General features: G+C 41.1%; 1 pseudogene; it reads left to right on the forward strand.

The window, feature by feature from the left end:
- Positions 1–1,205: 1,205 nt before the first annotated feature.
- LOC101687519 lies at positions 1,206–2,320 on the forward strand (annotated as a pseudogene).
- Positions 2,321–11,450: the final 9,130 nt, after the last annotated feature.

Genomic DNA, 11,450 nt, shown 5'->3' on the forward strand with positions numbered 1-11,450 from the left:
ACAAGATTTCATGCCTTGAGATTTGTTTTGCATGCTTGTTTTGTATTTTATTATCTTTTTCAAATTGATTAGTTTCAGTTGCTTTTTAAAAAAAAATCACAGCTAATTGTATGCTCTCTAATGAGGAATAATTTAGCTCCTACTCTAAATGTTTTATCCATCTCTACATGTTTTATTTAAATTACAAATCCCACAGTTTAGGGTAAAAGTGAAATATTACACAATAATTTCGATGGTTGGTTCCATTGGCCAAAAAAATTACATGATTACTTCTGTTGCTGTATTAATACTGGTTCATATTTGGTAAATCCATTTTGTTCATGGACAATATTCAGGTTCTTACTAAGTTTTTATCTTCACTCATAAGTGATGATGGTTAATGGAAAAATTAGTTTAACAAGAATGAGAAATTGGCACAACCAAACCTAAATTGAAATAAATTTCAAAGATGATAATGTATACATGCATAAAAGTGGGTTATTTAAGGATACAACCAGGTAGGGAAACCTGGCTGACTCCATTGGTGGAGTGTGCAGTGCTTGATAATAAGAATTCAGCTCTGAGTTTGAGCCCCATGTTGGGTATAGAGATTAGTTACAAATAAAGTATTTTTTAAAAAATTATTTTTTTATTTGACAGAGAGAGAGACACAGTGAGAGAGGGAACACAAGCAGGGGGAGTAGGAGTGGGAGAGGGAGAAGCAGGCTTCCCGCTGAGCAGGGAGTCCAGTGCAGGGCTCCATCCCTGGACCTTGGGATCATGACCTGAGATGAAGCCATCCAGGGGCCCCATAAATAAAGTCTTAAGAAAAAAAAAAAATATATGACCAGGTAGCTATGAGAGTATAGCCTGCTGGTAAACACCCAAATTTATTGCAACCTGGCCATTGCAATATTTAAATGAGTCATATGATCTCATTATAATTAAATTCTTGACTGTAAAATGCACATACTTGTAAATACTAAATAGTTTACAATAGGTAAAGCATGAGTAAGAGTGACTCAATGAGTACTATACAAAGAAATACATCAAACTTGAGAAATTATTAATTAATGAAGACACGTGTATGGGAAAGAAAGTCTCAGGGGTAAGTAATAGCAAGGGGAGAATTTTGAATTTATTTTCCACAAACAGTGCACAGATCATGTGTTCATGCAGACTCCTCTCTTTGTGGATGCGAATGCTGAGCCCCGGCGAGTGACAGAATGGCCTTAATGGGTGTGAAATTTGCTGTAATCTTCCTATTGCAGGTGGTCCTTGGAACCCAGGGAACTTCTTGCTTTTCTGTCATTGTTCATCATCTCTTGGCTTAAGGGGATACAGGTCAAAGTCCACAGATTTGCTTCTCAGGCATTTGACTTTAACTAACTCCTTGGACATTCTCTCCAGAGGAATCCCAGAGACCATGGAGGCTTTTGAGTTGAGATATTTTCTCAGTGACTTTGGATACAAAGTTGTTTTCTTCATCCACAGAGTGTCCAGGGGGTTGTCTATGGGCACCATGTGCCTCCTGAGTGTCTTCCATGCCATCACCATCAGCCCCTGGAACTCCTGGTGGGCAGCACTTAAAGGGAAACCTCCCCAGTACATTGGCCCCTCAAATATCCTTTGCTGGATCCTGAATATAAACCTAAATATTATTGTTCCTGTGTATATGACTGAGATACAGAACAACAAAAACACTTCAAAAAATACGGAATTTGGGGGTGCCTGGGTGGCTCAGTGGTTTAAGCCTTTGCCTTCGGCTCAGGTCATGATCTCAGGGTCCTGGGATCTAGCTCCACATCGGGATCTCTGCTCAGCGGGGAGCCTGCTTCCCCCTCCCCCTCTCTGCCTGCATCTCTGCCTACTTGTGATCTCTCTCTATCAAATAAATAAATAAAAATCTTTAAAAAAATACGGAATTTGGATACTGTGCTTCTGCACTTCATGACAAAGACACAGACTTACTATATACGGTATTGATAACCTCCCATGATGTTTTGTGCTTGGGACTCATAACTTGGGCCAGTGGGTTCATCGTTTCCACCCTGTATGGCATAAGCAGCAGGTCCAACACATTTATAGGACCAAAGTGTCCCCCAGAAGCTCCCCCGAGGTCAGAGCCACCCAAAGCATCCTTCTGCTGGGGAGCACCTTTGTATCTTTTTATACCCTCTCTTCCATCAATTACATGTATTTTTTGCAAGACCAGTTGGTGGCTGATGAATACTTCTGCCCTAATCAATGCTTGTTTTTCAACTGTCTGCCCCTTTGTTCTTTGAGTCATGACCACTGTGTATCCAGATTCTTTTCTGTGTGCACGAGAAGAAAAATATAAACTACCTGGTTTGCACTGTGTTCAGCTGCTGATACACTCATTCTTCAAGGAATCTTCAGCAAAATTACAGTCCGTTTCATTTTACATCGAGTTTTGAATAAGACAGAAATTCCTGCTGCAACAATAGTGATTAATGGCCACTTGTAAATGAAATTCTGTGTAAATACTATGGGAGTACTCATGTAATTGCATTTTATTAATGGCTGTAGTGGAGAAATTCAGAATCCAATAAACAAAACATTCTTGAAATACTGTGGAGATACTGGAAATGTCTTTGGATATGTAATTTTTAATATGAGAGACCAAATTTTCTCAAGGTTTACTGGCCATGTAATAGTAAGGCCAGTGTCTCTTTTTTTTGGGGGGGGGTGTTCTCTACTTCTTCCTAGATAGGCCAGTGCCTTTCAGAGGAATAACATGTGGGATGACCATTCAGAGAATTCAGGGTAGAGGCTTCTGGGTTCTGTATTGGGATGCAAGTGGCCTGAGGTATAGCTGGGGGAAAATTAGGTTTTAGTTTGAAGGACAATGACATCCAGGTTGTGCAAATTGTGTCTTACATCCTTAGAGAATGGTAGGTGTCTGAAATAAGAAAACATGTGTGTGGAGAAAGATGAACAGTTTTCAGTTGAACATTGGAATTGTGAACTCCAGGGCATGAAGGAGAATCTTGCAGGAGGATATGTTAGCTGATGTTTTAAAAGGGTAGAGGTGAAAGGCAAATATTAAATAAATGTTTTATGTCTGTGATAAAAAAATGAACCAATTTTTAGGGTCTGCAAAGGATAGATTGTTCTGGGTTAGGTTTGGGGCCAACTGGCTGGTTGCTAAGAAGCAGATATTAGGGTGGGTGTCTGTATCCAATTTGAGGAGAAAAGCTTATAAAGAAAGTCTTCATCAAGCTTGGATTAGTAAAGGAGTAACAACTTGGAGACCAGAGACGTTAATCTATCGAGTCTGTTTTGTTTAATGAATTTTCCTGCTTTTGAAATCACCCACCAGAGCAAATGGACACATTTGAAAGAAAGAGTAGATATCATTTCACACATAATTTAATGTAGATATCTGTGAATAAATTAAATGATAAGGATTGCAACTTTATTAGTATTATTTTAAAAAGTTTTATTTATTTATTTGACAGAGATCACAACTAAGCAGAGAGGCAGGCAGAGAGAGAGAGAGGGGAGGAAGCAGGCTCCCTGCCAAGCAGAGAATCTGATGTGGGGCTCAATCCCAGGACCCTGGGATCATGACCTGAGCCAGAGGCAGAGGCTTTAACCCACTGAGCCCCCAGGCACCCACTTTATTATTAGCTCTCATTTGAATTTCCCTGATGGCTAATGATGACGAACATTTTTTCATGTGTCTTTTAGCCATTTGTATATCTTCTTTAAAGAAGTGTCTGTTCATGTCTTCTGCCCATTTTGTGATGTAAAATCCTAGAGGAAAATGCAGGCAGTAACCTCTTTGACATTGGCCACAGCAGCTTCTTTCAAGACATGTCTCCAAAGGCAAAAGGAAACAAAAGCAAAAATGAACTTTGGGGGACGCCTGGGTGGCTCAGTTGGTTAAGCAGCTGCCTTCGGCTCAGATCATGATCCCAGCATCCTGGAATCGAGTCCCGCATTGGGCTCCTTGCTCAGCAGGGAGCCTGCTTCTCCCTCTGCCTCTGCCTGCCATTCTGTCTGCCTGTGCTCGCTCTCTCTCCATCTCTGACAAATAAATAAATAAATCTTTTAAAAAAATGAACTTTTGGGACTTCATCAAGATAAAAAGCTCCTGGGGCGCCTGGGTGGCTCAGTGGGTTAAAGCCTCTGCCTTTGGCTCAGGTCATGATCTCAGGGTCCTGGGATCGAGCCCCACATCGGGCTCTCTGCTCAGCAGGGAGCCTGCTTCCCCCTTCTCTCTCTCTGCCTGCCTCTCTGCCTACTTGTGATCTCTGTCTGTCAAATAAATAAATAAAATCTTAAAAAAAAAAAAGATAAAAAGCTTCTGGGGATGTGTGGGTGGCTCAGTGGTTTAAGCCTCTGCCTTCAACTCAGCTCATGATCTCAGGGTCCTGGGATAGAGCCCTGCCTCAGGCTCTCTGCTCATAGGGGAGCCTGCTTCCCTCACTCACTGCCTGCTACTATGCCTACTTGTGATCTCCCTCTGTTAAATATATAAATAAAAATATTTAAAAAGAAGATAAAAAGATTCTGCACAGCAAAGGAAACAGTCAACAAAACAAAGAGTCAACCCAGGGAATGGGAGAAGATATTCACAAATAACACTACAGACAAAGGGCTGATATCCAAGAACTATAAAGAACTCCTCAGACTCAACATTAAAAAAACAAAAAACAAAAAACAGATAATCATGGCAACCAGATGCTTTTAAGTGGTTTACAATTCAGTCACCAACGCAACTATAGGAAAACTATTTTATTTTCTATAGTTGAAAAAGCACTCACTATTTTCTAGAATGGGTTCAATAAAGAAAAGGGATAACATCAAATTTCAAGGAATGTTGAGGAATAAGAATTTTCATATATTGCTTTTAGGCTAGTAAAAAGTACATTCACTTTGGAAAACTGCGTGGCAGGTAGTTAGGAAAATGAACATTTACCTACTTAAATGGGAGTATTTTGTCACCTAAAATATGTCTCTTTGGTCCAAGGATGAATTGAGACTAGTATTTTAAAGAAACACCAGATAAAGGAAAAACTCTGAAACCCAGTATTTGTTTGCTTTTGAAAGAGACATTTGGATTTATAAGGGGAAACTATATCTGTAAGGTGTCTCTCTCTGTGTTCCCAAAAGAGGGAGAAGGTGTCAGTCTCCAGAAGCTGTTACCAGTGGAGAAGGCATGGATCTAAATGTGGTCACAACCACAGCCTTGGTTCTCATACTTAGGCAAAGATCACCTCCCAAATGCTTCCCAGTAGGATCACATGTGGGAATTCAAAATTATCATCACTGGTGGCCTCACCCTCAGATTCTGTCAGTTGGTTTGGGTGGAAACAACAGTGCTTTGTTAATTAAGGGCTCCAGGTGATTCTCAGTGAGGCCAGGGGTAATCCCAAGGACTTTCAGGTGGTTTTTATGAGAATGGAGAAGTGGCTGTGGCTCACGGAGAAGTAACAGGGTCTCTGCTACATGAGTTTGGAGGGTTTGGTCCATGCAGCACATGGTTCCAATACTGTAGTGAATTTGTGGGTTCTGTTGGAGCAAAGACCCCTAGAAGAGGAGAAGAAAAAGTCAGGGATTGGGTTTAAAATAGGAAGTCACAGTTCCTGAATTGCTCCTGACACAAAGGATGGAGAAGTTGGGACTTCTTTGCATTTCTGGATCCTGCCTTTGGGCAGACAGTTTACAAGTGAAGAGGTTCTACTGGTGGCTTTATGGGCATTTTCTCATGATGCAGCTGTGATTTCTACACAAAAAGCTTGTGAGAAACAAGTCTAGAGGACAAGGAGAAAGAATGGCCAGTTCTCAGGTAAGCTTGGTGTCCCAGGAGAGTCTGTATCATGCTTTTCTCCTGAAATTGCTTGCATTTAGAAACTGCAAAAGTTTCCTCTAGTTCTGATGTTTCTCCCTTATGTTTTCACCTATTTTTAAAAGCTTTTCAGAAATGAAACTGAACGTTAGGTCTTCAGAACACATCTCCCCTGTATCCCAGAGACTTGTCTCCTGTGTCTCCAACCAGGGTTCCAACACGGAATCAAGAGCTGTCAATTTCAATGAAAACCTGCAGTTGTTGAAAATACTCCGTTGGTGACAGATCTAGAGGGGAAGATGTTGAATCCAAGATTACTATTGCTGCTGAGGTTTGTTCTTGGGATCTCAGTGAAGGAAAACATTTCTCATTTAGGTCCCATGCGGATGCTTTATCAGCTCTGCATAGCCCAGGAATAAGAAAATGCCCAAATCAACATAATAGATATGAAATCCAGAATATCTTGGAAAGTTATTGGGGAAAAAGCAGGGAGTGAGTCTTGCTCTTTAGAATGTGAAAAGGATATTCTATTTAAAATATACTAGATGGGTGTCTGCATGGCTCAGTGGGTTAAGTGTCAGACTCTTGATTTCAGAACAGGTCCTGATCTCAGGGTCCTTGAGTGGAGCCCTGTTTTGGCTCCATGCTCAGCAGGGAATCTGCTTGAGGTTCTGTCTCTGCCTCTTCTTCAGCACTTCCCCTCTTGTCTCTAAAATATAAATAAATCTTTAAACAAAGTAAAATATATATATATATATATATATATATATATACTCGCTATTACAGGTCATGGAAACTGGTGTCTCAATGCTTCTGACAGTCAGATGGGGACCCCAAACATGGATCAAAGATAGGGAGGAAGCCAGTCATGTGGGCCTTGAGAAGAATGCACCTGAGGGAGAACAGAGGAGACATAAATTGGCTGAACACCCTGCTAGAGAGCTGCAGGCAAGGCACCAGAGGAGAAGCTGGCTGCCAGGATGTAGTGAGTGGGGCTGTGTTGAAAGGGGGAAGGTGAGGAGTTGTGGGGACTTAAGGCCCTTTATTCATCACTGTACCTGGTTGTTAGGGCCTATGGCTACCTTGCGGTGGGCCCCCTGTTGGGGTTATCTGGACTTAGCTGGAGGGTTGCTATGGCACTTTCTCCACTTCTTTACTCAGGCCTCTTTGCCTAAAAGCAGCCTCTACAGAATCTACATGTGATTAAAGTGTATATGAATCCACTGCATTCTTATAATTAGATTTTATTCTGAATTGCTGTTTCCAGACTCTAAGGAAACACCCGTGATGGTGTGTCCTTGGGTGTGCCTTAGGCACTGATAGCAATTTGTTTCTATACACCTCATGTGAACTGCTTTTATTGGCTTGGTGCTCTCTGCCAGATTCATCTCTTATAATATTCATATTTTCCCTCTTATTATTTATAAGGAGCTTAGATGTTCTGAGCCACATGCAGCAACCATCGCCTTCCAGGTGAAACTTCTTTGTTCTGGCTTTCTCTTGCTTTTAGTTTCTTTCTTTTTCTTTTTTTAAATTTTATTTATTTATTTGACAGACAGAGATCACAAGTAGGCAGACAGGGAGACAGAGAGAGAGAAGGAAGCTGAGCAAGGAGCCCAATGCAGGACTCGATCGTAGGACCCTGGAACCATTACTTGAGCTGAAAGCAGAGGCTTTAACCCACTGATCCACCCAAGTACCCCCAATTTCTTTTTAAAAAAATATTTTATTTAAACTTTGAGAGGGAACATGAGAATTAGGGGTGGGGGAGAGGTAGAAGCTGATTCCCCACTGAGCAGGAGCCCCAGGACCCTGGGATCGCTACCTGAACCAAAGGCAGACCCTTAACCAACTGAACCACCTAGGTGCCCCTTGCTTATAGTTTGTGAGGAAGAGAACAAAGTCCTAAGAAATGTGGATACATTTCCTTCAACTTGCAGCCCATTGATAAGACTTGAGACAAGCAGGGTATGGCATTCCTCAAGGAATTCACAACTGCCTCAATGTTAATGATTTGTTGGAGATGAATAGCAGGCTTAGCTAGATGACAGCCAGGCCTCCAGGATCCTCTAAGTCCTCTTTAACATATGAAAATCCTTTTGGAAACTTCCTTTATTTCTCCTCCCCAAAAACCTGTTGGCCATCATCCTCCAAGCATATGGCCCACTGATAGATATCTGATGGGTCTCCTGAGTAAGGTATTACTAGACAGTACAGGACCAGCTAGACCCTCAAGGTCCTGGGAGCCTAGACTCCAAATTACTTAGACACTTTCACCATCCCTCACCCTCTCCCTATTTGAAAGTAGGTAATCAGTCACTGCTTACAACCCCAGTGCAGCTCTTTGACCAAAAGGTCCTGACCCATGCTTAAATAAGACAACATTTTTTGCACCAATGATATCTCAATAATTGTTTTTTTTCATAATTCACTATCCAACCCCAATATTTCACATTAAAAACATCTCAAGAATTCTTTCTTGACAAATGGCTCATATCCAAAATCCATCAGTTTGCACTGAACAAGGAGGGCTCCCACTTCTGTGTAGTTGGGATATATGAGTTCTGGGTTGGAGATTCTCATTCAGTCAACCCACCATCCCATAGTTTTTCTTCTACTGGACACTCCTATCGCAGACTTACTCTTCTATTTATTTCTTTGTGTTTTCAGAAACAAACAAACCAAGAATCACATAATGAACATTTTTGAGTGTCTTAAAATCCTGAGATCTAATACAACACATATCATAATTTAATCATTTTTTTTTCCCAATAAACTAGTCTGGTACAGGATCATTGACTACAATGGCCGAGAAAGAGAGAATTCTTGAGAGGATATATGGTGCTTAGTAAGTTTATTTTCATTTTTTAAGATTTTATTTATTTATTTGACAGACAGAGATGACAAGTAGGCAGAGAGGCAGGCAGAGAGAGGAGGAAGCAGGCTCCCTGCTGAGCAGAGAGCCTGATGTGGGGCTCGATCCCAGGATCCTGGGATCATGACCCAAGCAGAAGGCAGAGGCTTTAACCCACTGAGCCACCCAGGTGCCCTGAGTAAGTTTATTTCAACAGCACCATATCAATGGGCAGGAAGAGCTGCACTTTGGTGCATCAAGCTGGTGGTTCTGTGCTAAATGTTCATTGGGGAAGAGCTGTGCAGGGAGTATAAGATCATAAATGTTTCTTTGAATCTGTACTTGTAAAACTCCTTTTGCAAGATTCCTCAGGCACTTATTCCACTTGATATTAATATGGGGGAGATGTACAGGTAGTCCCAAGATCCACTGAGAATGTATCAATTTGCCCTTAGGTGATGCTTCTAGAACTATACAGGCAGGGTGCCTGGGTGGCTCAGTTAGTTAAGGGTGTGCCTTTGGTTCAGGTCATGATCTCAGGGTCCTGGGATTGAGCCCACATCAGACTCCCTGGTCCATGAGGAGTCTGCTTCTATCTCTCCTTCTGCCTTGCTCATGCTCTCTCTCTCTCTCTCAATAAAATCTTAAAACTACAACAGAAAAACTATGCCAGGTGTAGGTCAGCTCTCTGGACTACAAGTGAACATTTTTTGCTTCTAGCCCCCATCATAATAGTCTCAGAAATAAAGAGTTGTTTTCTTTCTGTCATTCAGTGTGTTTGTGTTGATAGTGTAATAAAAGACAAGCATCATATCAGGGCACCTGGGTGGCTCAGTCATTTGGCCTTTTGCCTTGGGCTCAGGTCATGATCCTGGGGTCCTGGAATGGAGCCCCGGATCTAGCTCCCTGCTCAGTGGAAAGTCTGCTTCTTCCAATGCTCCTGCTTGTGTTCCATCTCTCAGTGACTCTCTCCTTGTCAAATAAATAAATAAAATCTTTTAAAAAAAGCATCATCAGCAGCAAAATGATTTATGAATGTCATGTCATTGAAACTGTTTCTTAAATTAGGCAGCATGAAAATTTTCTATTCTATCACTTTTCCTGTGGGTATAAGTACTTTCTAAATATATGGATGTGTGCATGAATGTACAATGGTAGATCAGCGTTGGGTGGATCCTTCTTGTTTTCATCATTCTTCTCAGGTTGAACACCTTCTATGAACACTGCTTTAGGGTCTCTCTGTATACTGACCTGAGTGTCATTTTAGATCAACTCTAGGTCAGATAACCTTGGTGAAAGCTTGATCCCTTCCATGTTACTGGATGTTTGACAAAATATTCCCATAAAATTAGAAGAATAATGTTTTCTTCTCTAAGATTATTATTCTTCATTTCACCTTAATTTATGAACAATTGTTAGATGCTCTCTAGAAACTAGGAAATGGTGAGAAAAGGATTGTTGTTGGCTTTCTTGCTATTCCAGTAGAATCTGTCATTGGTATAAAACCTACTCAGAAACACTTGGGTGGCTCAGTCAGTGAACTGCTTGCCTTTGGCTTGGGTCATGGTGCCAGAGTCCTGAGATGGAGCCCTGTGCTGGGCTCCCTGCTCAGGGGGTAGTCTGCTTATCCCTCTCCCTCTGCAATCCTCCCCTTACTTCCCACACCCCGGCTCATGCTGTTTGTTGCTCTCTTTCTCTCTGTGTTTGAAATTAAATGAAAATCCCTAAAACAAAACAAAAAACCAACCACTTCAATTCCAAGTCCTCCAATAATTCATGCCTTGGAGTTCTAGCTCTCATTAATATTAGATCTCTTGGGTCATGGGCTATTGCCTCCTTAGACATGCAGACTCCCATCCCACCCCAGTATTCCTGAAAAGAATCTACATTTTTACAAGATCTCCAATACACTGATTTAAAATTCTAGTTCACAATTTGATAAGTACATTTGTAACATTTGTAACCCACTAAAATATCCCACTTAAGAAGTAGCCACAACTTGTACTGTATGATAGTAACACAGTACTCAAAACTGTGTATTCCTTTGTTGAGGACTTCATTTGACAAATTATTTTGGGTAAACACACAGTATTTATACTGGTTTTGTGGATCAAATGCCATCCTCTTACCTCAAAGTCACAGAATACATTAGAGCATATTACTGGGTTAATAATGATTTTCCTGTACATAGGAGGATGTTCTCTGAAGGCAGAACCAGTTGTCCTAATAAAACTGGACTAACATGAGTTCATTGCTTGGTGAGTCACAGATAGAAACTACAACAGACGGTGTTGTCACAGAATGCAAACTTGATTTGCCTCAAAAACAACAACAACAACAAAAAGGTTACAGGGAATAACTTACAACATAGAGACTCCTAGAATAAGGGGGAAGATTTTTCTATTATTTGGGGTTAGGGTGATTATTCAGAAAGTGGAGCCTTATCTTGTGTAGGACTGGGCATTTGGTGGCACAAGAGCCTCAAGAAAACCTTCTATACATACTTTGTATTTATGTAAATGGGCTTTGTGCACCTTCTTCCATGGAGATTTTCATAATACCATGAGATAAAGAGAATTGTAGATCACTCCAACGTTTACTGCTTGGTCCATCTGCTTAGGTGTCATGGGGGTAACGTTCAAATTGGGCCAACCCAAGCTCTTCCTCAGGGCAATAAGTGCCCTTAGTTGGATAGTTTCTGTTTTCCTGGGAGCAGACTCTGTCCATGGGTGTTTTGAATAAAATGAAGATAAGGTGGAAACAAGAGAGTAAGTAAAATGTGATACAAAGGTCAGAAGG

This window comes from Mustela putorius, unplaced genomic scaffold (genome assembly GCF_011764305.1).
Source record: "Mustela putorius furo isolate JIRA1106 unplaced genomic scaffold, ASM1176430v1.1 tig00000196_pilon_pilon_pilon, whole genome shotgun sequence".
Lineage (NCBI taxonomy): Eukaryota > Metazoa > Chordata > Mammalia > Carnivora > Mustelidae > Mustela > Mustela putorius.